The following is a 20,132-nucleotide window of genomic DNA, read 5'->3' as shown; positions in this document are numbered from 1 at the left end:
GTTTGCAAACGAACTTATTAGCATTAGGTTGTCGTTAAATTCTCGTTTACTTAGTGCTTTTAAGTTAGTAGTCTAATATTGACTTGATTGGGACTATAGGCTGCCCAAGTGCTTTGGATGACGAAGAGTCGGAGGACTGGGCTCCGACGGTCAATCTCGGCTACGAACGAAAACCCAGATCGGAATCAGTTCTCAAACGAGAGAAAAGAATGAAGCTTAAGGCAGAACAGCATCGATGTGCAGAGGCGATTTTGGATATGCAACAGACGGCTGAGAGCCCGGATTTGAGCCTAGTGACAGTGGAGAACCCCGAACTGCAGCTTCCAGCTGAGAATCCACAACCAGAAGACTTCAGTGTGAATGAGACATTCACTTATCCAGGTAAGATATTGTGCTGAGATGTAAAACAAACAAGAATCATGTCAAAGAGAAAAAGATGCCATTATCTGTAATGATTATGGTTGTTGACGTTAAAGCCGCTACCGCTAACTGTTAGCGTGTTTAAGATAAAGCAATATAAGAACAAACACTCACCCTTGCAAACACCAAACTGTATCCATCACGGAGACGTTTTGTTCCAAGGTTGTGGACCCACCCGCTGACAAAAAAATTGTACGCCTCCAGACTCTTGAAAGCTTTCATTTGCTGCCTAGTGTAGTAAGAAGTCTGGAGGACCAAGTAGTTGGTGATATCCACAGCCTCGATAGTAGGCAAATCCTTTACTTCTGTGGTGTATTCGGACATTTTCAAAGAATACGGATCACGTCCGATATATTTTTTAACTATCTGTTTATATCTCTCCCGAGAAACGGGGTCTAAAGTTGCACAATAGCTGCTCTCCTGACTCTCCACAGTGTCCTCCATGTTTACTTCCGCCCTCCACTCAAAAATCGCGCTGCCTCCGCACGTCATCAGAACCACGTGACCGCAACCCAACTATTCAGGTTCTGCAGCCTTAAAGTACGCAGCCTTAACAATCCACAAGGGCCGCGTACCCAAAGACCCCAAAGACCGGAAGTGCCAGCCTTGTGAAATATGATGGTTTCCGTCGCGCTGCCTAGGTTGCCTAGCAACCATGGTACTAACCGCTGGAAACGTTTCATACAGCTTTGTTTGGCAGAAATGAATGAGACCATATTTTGTTCATTTGTTTGTTTGTTTCTACACGAGCTCTGTGTGATTTGATAAGTATCTGAGGCTGAGACCACAGGACTGTAAAACATGATTGTTGGGCTTCATTTCTGTACTGAACAGTCATTTGAGATTAGCTAGTAAATAACAATTATGTTGTTCATGAGACTAAAGTCAGTGTAAATATAGTATGGCCAATATTATAGTTATTATATTAATCATTATTAGTTATTACAGCAGTGAACTTGACCAATTTACCTGAATAATTCACTTTTATTGTCACATCACATGTTCAGGTACACTGGTAAAGCACATGTGAGTGAACTCTGTGTCAAATACTGAGCTTCAGTAAAGATTCAAGTTTCAGTTATTTATATTTCCCATCACCTTAAATCTTCACTCAAAGACAAGAATCTTTTAAAGTGTATAAATACGTATAGATGTATCATATGTAAGAGACAAATATTGTTCATTTGATATGTTGGCATTACTAAATTTGGCTCAATGCTTACATATATGTGCAAAAAGAAAATGTACGAGCTGTGATAACTGTTTCTGATATATGAAGAGTAGACTGATATATGAAATATTCCTTTATTGGGTGAGAAAATCAGACCATGTCATAACTGCTTTAAGTCATACAGAATAGATATCAGAGCCTTAAACAGGCTGACTTCTGCTAAATGGGTCAAACTGGGCAGAAAGTATACAAACACATAACATCCCTATAGAATATGATGTAACACTATAGATCAACGTACCTCTGAATATATAAAGCATATAAACAATTACAGCAACATGACGCAACAAACACAGCAGTGCTACTAATCCAAAATACTCAAAGCTTCATAGAACTGAAACAAACATTTATTTTTAGCTCCATTCTGCTGCTGATACATACTTTAGGTTTCTGAATATTAAACTTGTTGCTGCCTTTCATAGTGTGTAACTTGAAGGCCCTGAGTACTTTCTCCCACACTGAAAACACTGGAATGATAACATTATTTGAACATTACCTAATAAGATTGATTCAGGACAGACAATTAGTTTTGTTAAAAAAAAAAAACATATTGCCATCACATGTTATCCTTTTTAAAAGGACTAACTAACTACAGATGGTCTACATTTTTTATGCTGTTTTACATAATTAGAAATTACCAAGCAACAATTTTCTGATTTTTTTATTAAATTTTTTTGAATAATCAAGATTGCAGGCCTCAATATATTAAAAATATTGCTAAATTTTTACAGATTAAGCATGTCTACCATCTACCCTTCTCTGAAATTAAAGTGTTAGGTAATGCATGCATTCCATACAGATCTATCATGGTCCCCGTCTTTGAACAGCCTGCCCTGCAAGGCTACATGTGTTTTATATTCCTTCTCTCCTCTCTGCCTGGGCGGAGCTCACTGTGGCCCACAAACCTGTTCGTGATTAGCTGTCCACTATTTGAGGCTCGTCGCTGGATGATTGTGCGAGACACGTTAGTGATCCTCTCAGCTCCCATTAATCTTTGCTTAAGTGTTTTGTGATTTCTGAGTAATTTCCCTCTCCTTTGTTATAGTTTTCCTCCCCGGACCTGTGACCTTCCTGCTGTGCGAATGTGTGGGAGTTTGGGCGTGAAGACGAGAATGAGTTTCCCCTTGGACCTTTGGAACCATGGATTTCCCCCCTCAGTGTATATATTCTGTACTGGTGTTGTAAATAAACTGGGTTTCATCCAGCTCATCCTGTTAAAAAGAATACATAAGTTTAAGAAATGTGTGTGAGAGAGACATATGACTTGCATATATAACTGAAATAACTAGAGAAAAGAAAAAAATGAAAAAAAAAAACGTTTTCATGAATATCGCTGTCTACACAATGTTTAAGCTAGAATGAAGTTTGCAATATTTCCTGTTACCACCCCCTTATTTTAAATGTCATTAATTGCATATCAGTTTTCAGAATTCAACATCATATGATCCAAACTATATACAAGTCTACACTCACATACAACACATAAACATACTCACATAAAACAGTTTCAGCTAATAAACCAAAACAAAAACAAACTACATTTTTACATAAAGTAAGAATCCTGTGGTTAACACCAGATTAATCTCTGAGCTTATTTTATATCTATGTGACAAATACTTGAATGAACACTTTAAGCTTGGGTTACTTTTCCCTTGGTCTATAAAAATTAGGTCAAAGCTTAAACAGATCACAATGAGACAACTCAGGCACTGAGAGGATGATTTCCTATATTCATGGAATTTATTATTTTCAAATAATCATTTTTATAATGATGTACTTTTCCTAGTGCCACCTGAAAAAGTGTTCCAAAAACTCCTGTTACTGTAATGCTGTGATATTTTACACTCGTACTTACTACTGGCGTGGCTCATCTACTCCCCTCATAAACATTGACTTTGCTACATTTAAAGTTTTAGTTTTAGTCCATTTGTTACAATTACTTTAGCCAAGCCTAGACCAACATAAAGAGGAAAGTCATTAAATGATCATTGTAGTTTTTATTTGAAAGTTATTTGGATATTCCAATCCCTTAGTACCTTTATTTACGATACTATTTAATACTGTCCACATGTTTTTCATATTGTTTTTATTTTACTGTATACAGTAGTAATTTCTTTTGCTTGGCATCCAGAAGACCATCAGGGTGTACTCATCCCTGGCGCTGTTGCCTGTAAACACGATATAGCACCCATTTCGTGCCCACGAAATAGTATTTCGTGGGCACAATTTATTTATTTTTTGGACCATGTCATCAGAGGGGCTCTGTAGATAACGTCCGAAGCGGGTGAGTAAAGTCACCCAGTCGCTAGCTGTGCCATTACCCAGCATACACCACTCCCTCCATAAATGCAATAAATGATACAAAAGTAATGGCCTATAATTAATTTATCTGCTGTATCTGCTGTTTCTCAGGTAGTTGTTTACATTATATAATTTATTCTGTTCAGTACACGTCACTACAATGTGATTTCATAAATATATAAATATACGGACAACAGGCTCTTCTGCGGCAATCTGTTGTCGTCAATAAACAATGTTTAGGGAGCTCTATAGTATTCAGCGAGAGGACCCTGCACGTCAATAATAGTGATAGGATTTCCGGCTCTTTTTAGAGAACCGGCTCTTTCAGCTCAGCTCACTGAAAAGAGCCGGCTCTTTTGGCTCCGAACCTGCTCTTCAGGATGTGTTGTTGCTTTAATTAATTCATTATTAACAACAATATAAAATTATGCACAAAAGGAATTACTAATGTAAAAAATTGGTTATATATATATATATATATGTATATATATATATATATATATATAAATATATACAGTGGCCCCTAGAGACACGTACAAACTCCAAAAAGCATGTACAAACCCTAAAACACATTTCTAGCGTTAACTGAACTTCCAAAACAGAGCTACCTAGATCACTTAAATTACACAATTGAAAGCATATGTGTATTGTTTGTGTATTTATACACAAGCACTCACATATATTCAAATAATTCATTTATCTGTTACTACCACACACCAAATCCGGTTGTTGGTACTTGCTGACTTGTGTAGCCACTAGGTAACAAAAGCTCAACACTGCACCTAGCATCCTGGAGCACTTCTGTTGTCTTTTGTACGTGCTTCTGAGCTTTTACGTGTTTTGGAGTTTGTACGTGCTTTGTCTGTAGGGGCCACCGTAAATATACTTTTATTTATTCACTCTACATAAAATGTAATAAATAAATCATATAATGCAAAAACAAACAAGTCACAGTTCAACTTTTAACTATTTAAATTTTCAGCTTTTTCCTTTTAAACATATTTAAAGTGTAACAACACAAAACACGGCAATCCACAACACAATTAAATATAAATTAAAATATGAAAACAAAAAGAAGATGCATATTCTCTGTCACAGGGGTCTACATGAATACATTTTCTGAATCCTTTATCATCTGCAACTGAAAATAGTTGTGGATGATTACTATACCTTTCTAATGTTTCGTCCTTGTCCCTGGCTCTCTTTCTTTCTCTTTTCCTCATGCTCTGTGTCAAACTCAGTGTCATGCAGTGACTTTTACACAACCAGATCAGATGAACCAACTCACACTAAAACATGCATTTTGCTGCACTCTTTACACTTGTTTCTTTTCTTCCTGCTCTTTTATATATTTTGTAAAACCACCAAAAAAAAATGTCTGCAGCAATTTTTCTCAAACCGCTGCATCACAGCTTTCATGCTCTAACCTGCATGTGAAATGAAATAAAAGCTCTTTTTTAATAACTTTTACAACTTCTGGCAGGTTAATGTCTGAACTTTGGAATGAAACACACCCTTAGTTACAAGAAATAACACCACTGATTCTTCTGACACTCACACATATTGTTGGACCAAACTAGCAGCTTCCTCTGAGTCCAGCTACAGGAGAGAAAAGTGGAAAACTCCAACGCTGCTGCTTCAAGCTGCTGACGCTCCACACACTGAATGTGAGTTTGAGCAAAAACACGACTGAAAGGAAGTTTCAGTGAAGGTAGTAGAGGAGGGAGGGGAGCCAGGACTGACTGTACTTCCTGTCTGCTGATTTCAGCTTCACTCACAGACTCAATGGCTTCCAGATCAGAGGAGGATCTCTGCTGTCCGGTCTGTCAGGAGGTCTTCAGAGATCCTGTTCTTCTGTCATGTAGCCACAGCTTCTGTAAAGACTGTCTGAAGAGATGGTGGAGAGAGAGACCAGTTAAAGGTTTGTGAAGAAGTTCAAGTGAAGTTTGATCAAACAGCAGTACACATTAAGGCAGGGCTCTAGACTAACTTTTTGACATGGGCGCACCGGTACGCCTAACTTAAAAAATTTAGGCGTACCGGCACAAAAGTTAGGCGCGCTCAAATTTTTCAACCGCTTTGCTTAACACCGCAGTTTTACATGTGCACTTTCTTTGGGGGGAGGTCCATACAGACAATATTCATTTCTAAATTATTAACTAACAATGTTGTGCTTAAAGTGCTTTGTCAATATTGTAGAAAATGTTAAACTTAATCATCATCTTGGCCTCCTCTAACAACCTGTTTGCTGTTGCATGCTGCTGAAAGGCAGTGGGGAGAGGGGACACTTGGGCAGTGCATTTATTTCAGCATATAATGTGTTTTCTGGATACACTGCTGCTTTTTCAGCATTCAAAGATTGATGGCTCCATGTCAGAGCTGGCTATGAATTTCAGACGGATCAGGCCTTAACTTAACAAAAAAGTTATCAATAGTTCTTTTCATCTTTTCTTATTACCCACAGCTACATCCACTTCTGTCGGGCCTAGGCTGCTCACTAGGGCTGGGTATCATCACTGATTTCTATAATCCATTTGATTCCGGTTCTCAAAGTCCTGATTCGATTCAGTTTAGCCTCAGACAGTCAGAAATATTATAATTCTGATCATTTATCAGTACTGACACTTGTGAGACTTCATCAGAATTGTGAACATCACAGCAGATGCCTTTGTGTAAAAGTAACTGAGAATAAAACACAGAAAAACATGAAGGAGACTTTCCTGGTCTGGCTTTTTATTCTGCAATATTCTGCAATTTTGCATAATTTTAAGAAGTTCAAATTTCTTCAGTATTGAACAGCAGAAATTAGGCTTTCTTGTCGGACGTCATTTACATGAAAAAAGAAAAAGACAGCGCTGTAAACAACGGTAGACTGGTGGGTAATAAGCGAATGAATAATCCAGAAAACAGAGATTTGAGACGGGAAACTGTTCTTGAAGTACACACAGGGAGCTGTGTAGAAAGTGTAATTTTTATCGTGGGGAAGCAAAACAGCAAAAGTCAGAGGGAATTCATGACGACATTGATCAAATGTGAAGTGCAGTTTGCTGCTTCTTTTTGGCTCGGCAAATTTTGGTTGGAGAGACAAAACCTGCAGCTCAGAATCAGGTTTAGTCTGAACACTGTGGTGCAGTTTGGTTTACTCTGTTTCTGAGTGTTTGTAGGATCAGTGTCTGCTGGTCACCTGATATCTGGCAGTGAAGTTTTTATAAATCCGCGCCATCAGATTTAATCCAACAGAATAACATGTAAAACACTCCAGGGCTTTTAATCTGAAACTTCTCCAGAGCTGTCTGGAGTTTTTCTTACATTAAAATATTCTGTGATTACCAGACTGTCCACATCATGTGTCCTACCAAAACTTCATCTATCATAACTTTCATCCACAAATATGTCAGAGTCTGTGATCATTTAATGTGGTCTGGAAAAGCTGCAAATGTTGCATTTATCTCAGATTTGAGAGCGAGTCATTATTATCAGTACTGTGTGTGTGTGTGTGTGTGTGTGTGTGTGTGTGTGAGAGAGAGAGAGAGAGAGAGAGAGAGAGCGCTGTGTCGTCCATCAAGTGTGCTCCACAAGAAAGGAGAAGGGATGGCAAGACAGAGAAATACATACACAACTTCACCTGCTTCCAAGGTGCATGGAGGGGATGAAAGAATTCACAAAGCAGGAACTCCAGCAACACTTAAGGGAAGATGAACAACTTTAATAATTGACCAACGCGTTTCGGCTTCTGGCCTTTATCATGGTCAATTATTAAAGTTGTTCATCTTCCCTCAAGTGTTGCTGGAGTTCCTGCTTTGTGAAGACAGAGAAATACTACAGGAGAGAAGACCTGCAGAAAGACTGAAATCGGATGGCTTCATTTAAGCAGTAATGAATATCATCTGAGAACTAGAAATGTTGGAGGAACAAGACATGCAACAGTGGAGGAAACTACAACTGTAGCTACTGACGTAAATTACTGGATCGGATATCGGAGAGAAAAAAAAAATGTAATCCAATCCGAAGTATCACAAAAGAACCTCACAAAACGCGCTACTTTGCCTAACCCAGCTCGGCGCGTCAGAGCAGTACGTGTCACGTGATAGAGCCGCTGTTGTCTGCCAGATCTGTCGGCGGACTGTTGGAGCATTTGGAGCCTCGTTACATGCTTCGTAAGGCATTTCATCTCGGCGAAAACTATCCCAGAGAAGTAAAGCAAGTGTGTAAATTCATCCCTATAAGTTTTTGGAAATTATTTCCATGTTAAACTTAACAAATGATATATTGAGCCACAGCTGAACTGGCCTTTGTACTCCAGCTAGAATTAAAAAATAGACACAAAGTTGAAGTTATTCTGTCTTTGCTGCACAGTTGCATCTACTTCTCTCATTTACTCCCCTCCCTCTCCTGTTATTACTTCAAACATGAAAATGATCAACGATCAGCTGATCGGCTTTTCTGTCGCGACTCCCGACTTTCTTGTTTGTTTATCGCCCGGCAACACGTTTAAGCGTCATAAGCGGTTGTTAGAATTTATTTTTTATTACTTTCTACACTAGGATCTTTTTCTACATAGCTGACGGCTGGTAACTGTGCAGGGGGGATGATAGGGCATGAACAGGGAAAAGGGGGGCACAAAGACATACTTTTCTTTCTTATTCGCATTTAAAATGTCTAGCTTTTAATAAATAATTATACGAATCTTACACCCAAAATTTCTATCTGATGTAAAATGTATAGAAGTCTATTACTGTATATAGTAACTATTAAGTCTAATATACCCTAGTAAGCTATAGTACTTTTTCCTTTGGGAATGTACAATCTGTGCAGTCTGCTATTCTGTTGAACAAAGATGTTTAATCAATTTAATTATTTTTGAGAAATAATTGATTTCTGTGGATTTTTTCCACACTGCATCAAATTAAAGTTGAATACATCGATTAAGCATCATAAAGTGGAGGGTGGTTCCCTGGTTTTGTTTTGGGTTTTTTGCTGGGAGTTTTCAACCCTGTTGGTTTGGTTGCTTACTCTTTACAATACCAGAATAGGGAGGATGGAGTAGGTTTAAGTTTATTAGATTGATCAGTATTGCTGAACTATGAAATATTTTGGTTGCAGTGTATTTTTTGCACACAGGTATAACAGAATAGCTTTAGTGTTTTGTTTTGTTTTTAACTTGAGTTTTAACTTATACAAAATTCAGCAAGATATAAAAAAATTTTTATTGATTAAAAGACACTATTGGTATCGGCCGATATCCAAATTTATGATATCGGCATCAGACATAAAGAAGTGCCATCTCTATTGATGTATTTGCTTTTAAAAGAAATCTGATTCCATTCGATTAGGTGTGTCCAAACTTTTTTCACTGATGGCTACATACATAAAAATATAGGAGGGGCTGGGCCACTTACTAGAAATTAGGTATATAGGCTTAACTTTAGTCTATTAAAGTTAGAAAATTCTATTAAAAGTGGTCAAATATGTTATACTGACCACTGCCTTCATCACAGCTTTCCATAAATGGATCTTTATTGATTTATCCAGAAAAAGCTTTGGTAGCTCATTCTCAGAACAGCAGCCTCAGATTTCTTCCTAGACAGAAGATTTACAGTACAGAGAAAAAACAATAAAGGGGAAAATGGGGCCGGTAAATTTTGAGCTTGTTATTTAAGTTATTAAGCTTAGCAACACACCTATTAACGTTCATTTGAAATGGTTAATAACATTAACAGACTGAACTGGACTTAATAACAGGAGTGTCTTTTAGACCCCATTCCTTCAAAACTGCTCAAAGAAGTCGTGCCATCAATTAATGCTTCAGTCTTAAATATGATCAACCTATCTCTAATAATCGGCTATGTACTACAGGCCTTCAAGGTGGCCGTAGTTAAACCTTTGCTCAAAAAGCATCTCTAGACCCAACTGTCTTAGCTAATTATAGGCCAATCTTCAACCTTCCTTTCATATCAAAAATCCTTGAAAGAGTAGTTGTCAAACAGCTAACAGATCATTTGGCTTATTTGAAGAGTTTTAGTCAGGTTTCAGAGCTCATCACAGCACAGAAACAGCTTTAGTGAAGGTTACAAATGATCTTCTCATGGCCTCTGACAGTGGACTCATCTCTGTGCTTGTCCTGCTAGACCTTAGTGCTGTGTTTGATACTGTTGGCCATAATATCCAATTAGAGCGATTAGAGCACATTGTAGGTATTACAGGCACTGCACGGCAGTGGTTTGTATCATATCTATCTAATAGACTCCAATTTGTGCATGTAAGTCCTCTTCACACACTAAGTTCAATTATGGTGTTCCACAGGGCTCAGTGCTAGGACCAATTCAGCTTACATTATACATGCTTCCCCTGGTCAGCATCATTAGAAGACATAGCATACATTTTCACTGCTATGCAGATGACACGCAGCTCTATCTATCTATGAGGCCAGATAACACACACCAATTAGTTAAACTGCAGGAATATCTTAAAGACATAAACACCTGGATGGCCGTTAACTTTCTGCTTCTTAATTCAGATGAAACTGAGGTTATTGTACTCTGCGCTGAAAATTTTAGAAATATGGTATGCTTGTCACAGTTCTCTCCCTCGTGCACGAGATCACACAAAGAATTCTGCCTGGTGCCCAATGCTGTGCTAGTGGCAATTGAATTGTCTTGGCTGTGCCAGCAATAGGTCTGCACTAGACAGACCTATTGCTGTCCACATGTTTTTCACATTGTTTTTATTTTCATCTAAAAGTTCACTGTAGTAATTTCTTTTTCTGCTTCTTATAATTATTATCAGTTTATTCTTATACTTTTTGTAGGTTTGTTCAGCTTCTATGTTCTTTTCTTTAAAACATCTTGAATATAGATGTTCAATACGTTTTCAATCCTAACTCGTCAAATGTGCGACGCTTGGTCAGGCTCTCTCTGCTTCACTCATTGACACGCCGGGTACCCCCCTCGCATCGAGAATTGACGAACAGGGTCCTCTTAGGCTACGTTCACACTGCAGGTCTTAATGCTGAATACCGATTTTTTGATCAAATACAATTTTTTTGTCTGCTTGTTCACACTACAAATAAAATGTGACAGCAAACACGCTCTAGTGGGAACCCTCAAAGCAGCCTGTATGCTCAAAAAAGACGTCACACAACGCGCTCTGTTTAGACCGAGACCAAACAGTATTGTTTGACTGATATGCCATTAATATAGAGCAGGGGTCCCCAATCCCGGTCCTCGAGAGCTACCGTCCTGCAGCTTTTAGATGCATCCTTGTTCCCACACACCCGAATCAAGTGAATGGCTTGCTATTAGGCCTTTGCCAAACATGATGGCATGCTGAAGAGGTAATCAAACCATTTGATTCAGCTGTGTTGGAGTAGGGATGCATCTAAAAGCTGCAGGATAGTAGCTCTCGAGGACTGGGATTGGGCAGCCCTGATATAGAGACTTGTTTCACTTTTTAAATTGTGTTGATAGGCCATGTAAAACCAGAGTTGTGATAAAAAACAAATGTAATGTTTGGTTTTCTTCCTGAATACTATTGTTGTTTATATTTACTGTGGGAAGGAACGGTAAAAACTGCGTTTCATAAGGAAACGCTATAAAGCACTCTATGCCTGTGAGCAAAGACAAAACGAAAACACCCCACCCTTTCCCATTGGTCAAAAAAATGTACCATGTCGACCAATCAGAACATGGCATTTAGTTGTTAAGAAACAGAAGTTGTTAAGAAGAGGAAATTTTTGGAATGACTGCAGTGTTTTGAGATGTGAGAGATTTGTGACGTTTAGCGCAAATCTTGTACAGTTAATGTGTAGTGTAGTCAATAGTTTTGTTGTGTGTGTCAGAACAATGAGGCGACTGCTGAATGTTACAGGAGTGATACATCTCCTGTTGTCAGGCCTGCAGGTATCAGGCTTTTGATGTTCTCCTTTATCTCATAGTGGACAGAAATTATTTTCTGGAGAGGCACAAATAATTTGTGTGGCATCAGATTTAATGCAGAACACCTGATTGTTCTGTAAATATTTTGAAATGTTTGTTTAAAAAAAATCCCTTAGCAGCATTTTTAGGTAAACAGCTGCAAAAATCTTTGTTGTTTGCAATACTCAGTAACTTTTTGGAAGATGTAACTATATAATTAATTGCCCAGCATTGGTCTTTATATATTGTATTTTGCAGAGAGAGAGTTACGAAGTTTCAAAGTGGTGCTCCATGAGAGTCCTGTAGACGAGCAGGGAGTAGAACGCAACTGCAAACCGCTGTTGCAATGCAGGAACATCTGCTTTATTGGAATGTGTGAGATGTTAACCACAATGACTCTTAAAAACACTGTCTGAAAACTTCATGCCAACAGCACTTTTTTAAGAAAAATCAAACAAATTTTCCTTCAAAATCATTTTAGAGTTTTTAATGAGCTGCAGGATCCTTGTTCTGTGTGAGTGGAGAACAGCCAAGTCGCCTCCTGTGATAAACCTCCACATGTACCACTGAAAACAGTTAAATTAGTTTGAATCTGAAATCATGGCTCAAACTACTTGTTCTGAGACCATTTCTTTATTTTTCACACCAAACTGTTTAATAAGATAAACTCTACGCAGACTTCATCAAATATAACTAACACTTTAACAGTATCAGGATTTCATAATACAAACTTCAAATTAACAAGAAAACAGCTGCAAACATGTAGATCAAAATTCATTAAAAAACAACATGTGGACTTCAAGGACTTAATACACTAAAGTGAAAGGAGGAGCAAAAAAATAGAGGTTTAACAGAATTTGAATTAAGTAAAAGTAGTCGCCTGTGATCTTTAAAATGGTCCTGATGTGTGCTGCTGTTTTTACCTTTCAACATTTCTTTGCTGCCACTGTGAATAAGATTGTGTTCTTTGCCTGACTGAATAAAGGTTACACTGACTCACTGCTTCATCTTCTGGTACAAACTGGTATTATATGGAAGTACAGCCCAAAACCAGTTTAGCTTGAGTTTCTTTTTTCAGGACATAAAGTCACAGAAGGTGTTTTTTCAAAGCTGGTGCACCAGTTGATATGATTTTAAACACATCTGAGGGCTCGATTGTACCTGAGTAGACACTGGACAGCTTTGTCCTGGTTAATGCTGAGAACCTTAAGAAAGTTTTCTCCACAGTGAGACCCACCACATGTCTTTTAGATCCAATCCCCTCTTTACTTTTTTAAAACACTTTATGGATTTTTTTGAAGCTGAGCTTTTATACATGATGAATTGCTCTGTTCAGCTGGGTGTCTTCCCTGCTGCCTTTAAAACGGCGGTGGTGAGGCCCCTTCTGAAGAAGAGCAATTTGGATTGTAATGATTTTAATAACTACAGGCCTGTATCCAACTTACCATTTTTAAGTAAAATTTTAGAAAAACTTGTTTTTACCCAGATTAATGACTTTTAGAATCATAGACAGATCCTGGAGATATTTCAGTCTGGATTTAGGGTGAACCACAGCACAGAGACTGCTCTCCTAAAGGATTAAATGATCTTAGATGTAACTGGGACTCCCAAAAGCTCTCAGTCCTGGTGCTACTGGATCTAAGCACAGCCTTTGATACAGTAGACCACGCTATACTTTTAAACAGATTGAAACACATGGTGGGCCTCTCTGGTGCTGTACACAACTGGTTCACTTCCTATCTCTCAGACAGAACTTTTATGGTGAGTATGGATACATGCTCCTCTAAGATCCATAAAATGACATGTGGTGTGGCTCAAGGGTCGGTTTTAGGCCCTGTACTTTTTAATTTGTATATGCTCCCTCTTGGCGGTGTTATCAGAAGGCATGGAGTGAACTTCCACAGTTACGCTGATGACACTCAGCTGTACATCTCCGTGTCTCCTGATGACACCAGACCAATGGATACCCTTTTTAACTGTATTCTAGATATAAAATTTTGGATGGCAGAAAACTATTTACAGCTTAACCAGGACAAAACTGAAGTTTTAATCAGAGAAACTGCTGTGTGCCCAGCCTGGAGGCTGCGGTCTGTGACCGGCTCCCGGTGCAGACGGCTCCCTGTGATAGTGTTTCCTCACTTGGCTAATGCGTACCCAGCCCAATTTTACTCTTTAAGTGTGCGTGTCCGTGTGTGTGTGTGTGTGTGGGAGGGTGGATGGGATGGGCTGCTTTTAACCATGTAAAGCACTTTGTGCTACATTTTTTGTTTGAAAAGTGCTTTATAAATAAAGATTGATTGATTGGTTGATTTATCCTGAACGTCGCCTGAAATAAAGAGCATCTCTGCCAATGTCCAATTACATTTTACTGTTTACATTATAACACTCAGCTTACTGGGCGAAAATGAGTCTTAATTTTTCCAAACAATTCATTCATTATAACTCCATAAGTTTACTGATCAGACTTGTTCCAAACAATCAGGTTAAAATTACAAGATAAAAATAAATACATACCTCACAGTAACTGCACTTGTACAGTTAGTTTGTGGTGTGGATCTGTTGGTGTTTTTTCAGCTGATGTGGAGCTTTAAAAGTCTTCTCACAGACGTCACATTTATAAGGTCTCTCCTCAGTGTGGCTAAACATGTGTTGTTGTAACTGTGCATCTGTTATAGAATAGAATCGAATGCCTTTATTGTCATTATACAGTTGTACAATGAGATACAGAGCATCTCCTACTTAGTGTAAACATGTTGGGGGGTACAGTTCTGCAGCGCTATATACATATGGACAGTATTAACATAGGGAAGAATATGTATATATAAAATGTACAATTTACAAGCCGTAAACAATATGTGATAAATAGTGTTATGTACAGTTGAGTTATTGCACATGGAATTGGTATAAATAGTGTTTATGTATATACAGTTATTGCACATAGAATTGGTATAAATAGTGTTTATGTATATACAGTTATTGCACATAGAATTGGTATAAATAGTGGTGGTCCATAGAGGAAGTGGGAAGTGGGGGGCTGTGTTATCGGTGCATGTGTGAGTTCAGGGTGGTTATCGCTTTGGGGAAGAAACTATTTTTGAGTCTGTGGGTTTTAGTGTTGATGCACCTGTAGCGCTTCCCTGAGGGAAGCAGGCTGAACATGTTGAAACCAGGGTGGGAGCTGTCCTTGATAATGTTTGCTGCTCTGCTGAGGCAGCCGGAGGAATAAATGTCCATCAGGGAGGGGAGAGGGCAGCCGATGATCTTTTGTGCTGTCTTGACCACACTCTGAAGCCTCACTCTATCTGCCTTGGTGCAGCTGCCGTACCATACCGTGATGCAGTAGGTTAGCAGGCTCTCAATGGACGAGCGGTAGAAGGTCAGCAGCAGGTTGGAGTTCAGCTTGTACTTCCTGAGGACTCTCAGGAAGTGCAGCCGCTGTTGGGCCTTCTTGATGACCGCTGAGATGTTTTCCGTCCAGGAGATGTCAGCAGAGATGAGGACACCAAGGAACCAGAAGGTGTGGACCCTCTCCACACACTCCCCGTTGATGTAGAGGGGGGCCAAATCAGTGCTGTGTCTCCTGAAGTCAACAATGAGCTCTTTGGTTTTCTTGGTGTTCAATGCCAGGTTGTTTTCTGAACACCATGCTGCCAACTTCAGGACTTCCTCCCTGTACTCTGCCTCGTCTCCCTTCGAGATGAGTCCGACTACCGTGGTGTCATCAGCAAACTTGATGATGAGAGTGTTGTTGTGGGTTGGACTGCAGTCGTGGGTGTAGAGAGAATACAGGAGGGGGTTCAGCACACAGCCCTGTGGGGAGCCGGTGCTCAGTGTGCGAGTGGAGGAGAGATGAGGGCCGAGTCTCACATGGTTTCCCACACTGATCACAGCTGGCAACATCGATTCCAGTGTGAATCCCCAGGTGAATATTTCGGTACTGTTTGTCACTGAACCCTTTTCCACAAAAGTCGCAGCTGTACGCCTCAATTCCAGAGTGGGTAACTAGATGCCTCTGTAAGCTGCTATTGTGAGCAAAAGTCTTACCACACTCACAGCTCTGTGATTCAACTCCACTGTGCATGATATGGTGTAATTTTAAGCCTTTACGATGGGTAAAAGACTTTCCACACAAGTCACAGCTGTACGCTTTAACTCCACTGTGGATGAGTTGGTGTCTTTTTAAGTGTCCAGCCTCGGTAAAAGACTTTCCACAAAACTCACAGCTGTAAGGTTTAAATCCGCTGTGGATGAGTTGGTGGTTTTTTAAGTGTCCAGCCTGGGTAAAAGACTTTCCACACAAGTCACAGCTGTACGCTTTAACTCCGCTGTGGATGAGTTGGTGGTTTTTTAAGTGTCCAGCCTGGGTAAAAGACTTTCCACACAAGTCACAGCTATACGCTTTAACTCCACTGTGGATGAGTTGGTGTCTTTTTAAGTCTCCAGCCTGGGTAAAAGACTTTCCACACAACTCACAGTTGTACGCTCTGAATCCACTGTGGAAGAGTTGGTGTCTTTTTAAGCTTCCAGCCTGGGTAAAAGACTTTCCACACAACTCACAGTTGTACGCTCTGAATCCACTGTGGAAGAGTTGGTGTCTTTTTAAGTCTCCAGCCTGAGTAAAAGACTTTCCACACAAGTCACAGCTGTAAGGTTTAACTCCACTGTGGATGAGTTGGTGTTTTTTTAAACTTCCAGGCTCGGTAAAAGACTTTCCACAAAACTCACAGCTGTAAGGTTTAACTCCACTGTGGATGAGTTGGTGTTTTTTTAAACTTCCAGGCTCGGTAAAAGACTTTCCACAAAACTCACAGCTGTAATTTTTAACTCCACTGTGGATGAGTTGGTGTTTTTTTAAGGTTCCAGCCTGGGTAAAAGACTTTCCACACAACTCACAGCTGTAAGGTTTAACTCCACTGTGGATGAGTTGGTGTTTTTTTAAACTTCCAGGCTCGGTAAAAGACTTTCCACAAAACTCACAGCTGTAAGGTTTAAATCCGCTGTGGATGAGTTGGTGTTTTTTTAAGTGTCCAGCCTGGGTAAAAGACTTTCCACACAAGTCACAGCAGTAAGGTTTAACTCCACTGTGGATGAGTTGGTGTTTTTTTAAGGTTCCAGCCTGGGTAAAAGACTTTCCACACAACTCACATCAGTAAGGTTTAACTCCACTGTGGATGAGTTGGTGTTTTTTTAAACTTCCAGCCTCGGTAAAAGACTTTCCACACAACTCACAGCAGTAAGGTTTAACTCCACTGTGGATGAGTTGGTGTTTTTTTAAACTTCCAGCCTCGGTAAAAGACTTTCCACAAAACTCACAGCTGTAAGGTTTAAATCCGCTGTGGATGAGTTGGTGGTTTTTTAAACTTCCAGCCTGGGTAAAAGACTTTCCACACAAGTCACAGCTATACGCTTTAACTCCACTGTGGATGAGTTGGTGTCTTTTTAAGTCTCCAGCCTGGGTAAAAGACTTTCCACACAACTCACAGTTGTACGCTCTGAATCCACTGTGGAAGAGTTGGTGTCTTTTTAAGTGTCCAGCCTGAGTAAAAGACTTTCCACACAAGTCACAGCTGTAAGGTTTAACTCCACTGTGGATGAGTTGGTGTTTTTTTAAGGTTCCAGCCTCGGTAAAAGACTTTCCACACTCATCACAGCTGTAAGGTTTAACTCCACTGTGGAAGAGTTGGTGTGTTTTTAAGCTTCCAGCCTGGTTAAAAGACTTTCCACACAAGTCACAGCTGTACGGTTTAACTCCACTGTGGATGAGTTGGTGTCTTTTTAAGTCTCCAGCCCGGGTAAAATCCTTTCCACACTCATCACAGCTGTAGGTTTTCTCTCCCTTTCTTCTGTGAGGTTTGTCGGCCTCCTGAGAGCGCTGACTTCTTGCTCCGTGTTGGTCCTGCAGTGACAGAGATACAAACAGAGGCAGTGAGTGAAATGCAGTCATGGAACAAACTGAAACTCCCTCCATTAGTGGAATCAAACATGTCAACAAACACATTGTTGGTGTGTTTCCACCACCTTCTGGTGATATTGTCACTTAACAATGATGTGCTACAATGGGAGGTGTAATGAAAATTACATTATTGAAGAAATATTGATGAGTGGAGAAAATCTTTTACGCATAAGAAATTGCAATTTCAACTGATGATATTGTTCTTTCAATGTGTGTAGATAATATATAATCTTTGTATTTTCTTTCAACTTCTGTTGTTTCCGATTTTGAATGTAGATTCTGTATGTATGGTTGAGCCCAGGATGCAAAAGATAAAGCTGCTGTTAAAATGTTTTTAAAAACCAACCAGCTGAACACACAGTTTCAATAACAGTGTAACTGCGATATTTTTCTCACCTTCATTGTTTCCTCTGTAGTGAACCACCAGACTCTTCTCCTCCTGTTACTCAGCTGGGACAGACACACACACACACACACACAAAAAAAAAAAATACACACACACACACACACACACACACACATATACATATAGACATAATGTGTATATATATAAATATATATAACTATATATACATACATACATACATAAATATATACATACATATATATATATAAATATATACATATATATACATGTACACACACATATATACACACACACATATATATATATATATATGTGTATGTATATGTATATGTATGTATGTACAGTATGTATATATATATATATATATATATATATATATATATATATATATATATATATATATATATATATATATATATATATATATATATATATATATTAGGGCTGCCACAAGCGATTATTTTGATAGTCGACTAGTCACCGATTATTTTTGCGATTAGTCGACTAATCAGATCAGATTGGATCTAAAACGTACAGCTTATTGTACCAGCATGCATCTGCTCTTATATAACTATCATTAGCTTACAGCTTTAAGTATTGAGGGTATGTGCTAACTAAAAATAAAGTCAAGATGATAGTTTATTAAATTTTAATGAAATTTGCAGATTGTTTCGGTGAAGTTTAATAAACTCCTTGCTATCTAAAATATAACAGGATACCAGAGTATATTCTCGAGCATCTTACAATTCTGATAATCAGTTGTCTGCTTGATGTTTATTCAGCTGTGTAAAAAACTATAACTTTAATCTCAGCCAAACCGATTTACTCAGGAACAAATAAAATACTAAAAAAGCGAAACAATAACATTTGTAAGTTATCTAAGTGCAGGGCTCGCAAAATCGCTAGCCCGACGTCCCGGGGCTAGCGATTTTTCCAGTCGGGCTACCAGAATCTATCCCTGCCCTGCCCGTCGGGCTATCATAGGAAAAGGAAAAATATATGTCAATGCTTTTGCATTCTTTCGGAAATGTAGCTGGGTAAATATGTCATTGGCATCGGTGAACCACTGTCAATATGTGACTAGGGCTGCTCAATAGGTAAAAAAACCCTTCAGTGGTGTGGAAACATTATAGGTTCACGGAGTCAGACGTGGATCAAGTAGACATAGTGTGTAAACTTTGGTGTCGTAGCTGCACCACATAGCGACATGGCAAAGTTCACTAAACATGTTTACATTTTATTTTTTATATTGCAAACATTTGCACTGTTATGTGAGTGCGTGTGTAAAGGCAGCAGGATATATACTTTAGTTCTTCTGAGCCAAATAAGACCGGTCAGGGTGAAGAAGTGACAGCCAAAGAAAAGCTTACCACAAAACGCAAAAGTTATGACAAATCAGACTATAAGGCAAAAAGAAAGTGCAGCTTTAGGGTTTCATGGACAAAATAATTTCTGTGGCTGGAATATGACAAGCTAAATAACCAGGGGTGCACATAAGTGGTCCGGAGGTGCGCATTCGCTGTCAAAATAAAATACGCGCACAAGATAAGAAGTTGCAACGCGTGTTTGCGTCCATAAGATTTTCTGGAGGAGGACAGACATTTGTTTAGAACTCTTAAAGATGTCGAAGAAGCTCCTTTAAGCAATTACTTTGGTGTTCCTCCACCTCCAAAGAAATGTCAGATGGAGTCCACAAAAGAAGCACGTATTCTAGGAAAAGTAGTTGCAGGAGGTGAGCTGGCTTTAAACAAATGATGATCGCACAGAGATTTGGTGCAGAATATGCCATGAAAATCCCACTCTAGTGGACAAAAACAGTGCCTTTTATATGGACGCAAACGCGCAATGCAACTTCTTATCTGGTGCGCATCTTTTATTTTGACAGCGAATGCGCACATGCGGACCACTTATGTGCACCCGTGTAAATAACATAATGTTCTGCCGGGT

The 20,132-nt window shown here is 39.1% G+C and overlaps 1 pseudogene; it reads right to left on the bottom strand.

Moving 5' to 3' along the window:
* Positions 1–12,131: 12,131 nt before the first annotated feature.
* LOC120434345 lies at positions 12,132–17,533 on the bottom strand (annotated as a pseudogene).
* Positions 17,534–20,132: the final 2,599 nt, after the last annotated feature.

The sequence above is a fragment of the Oreochromis aureus genome, linkage group 3 (genome assembly GCF_013358895.1).
Source record: "Oreochromis aureus strain Israel breed Guangdong linkage group 3, ZZ_aureus, whole genome shotgun sequence".
NCBI lineage: Eukaryota > Metazoa > Chordata > Actinopteri > Cichliformes > Cichlidae > Oreochromis > Oreochromis aureus.
This window is presented reverse-complemented; position numbering and strand designations above follow the sequence as displayed.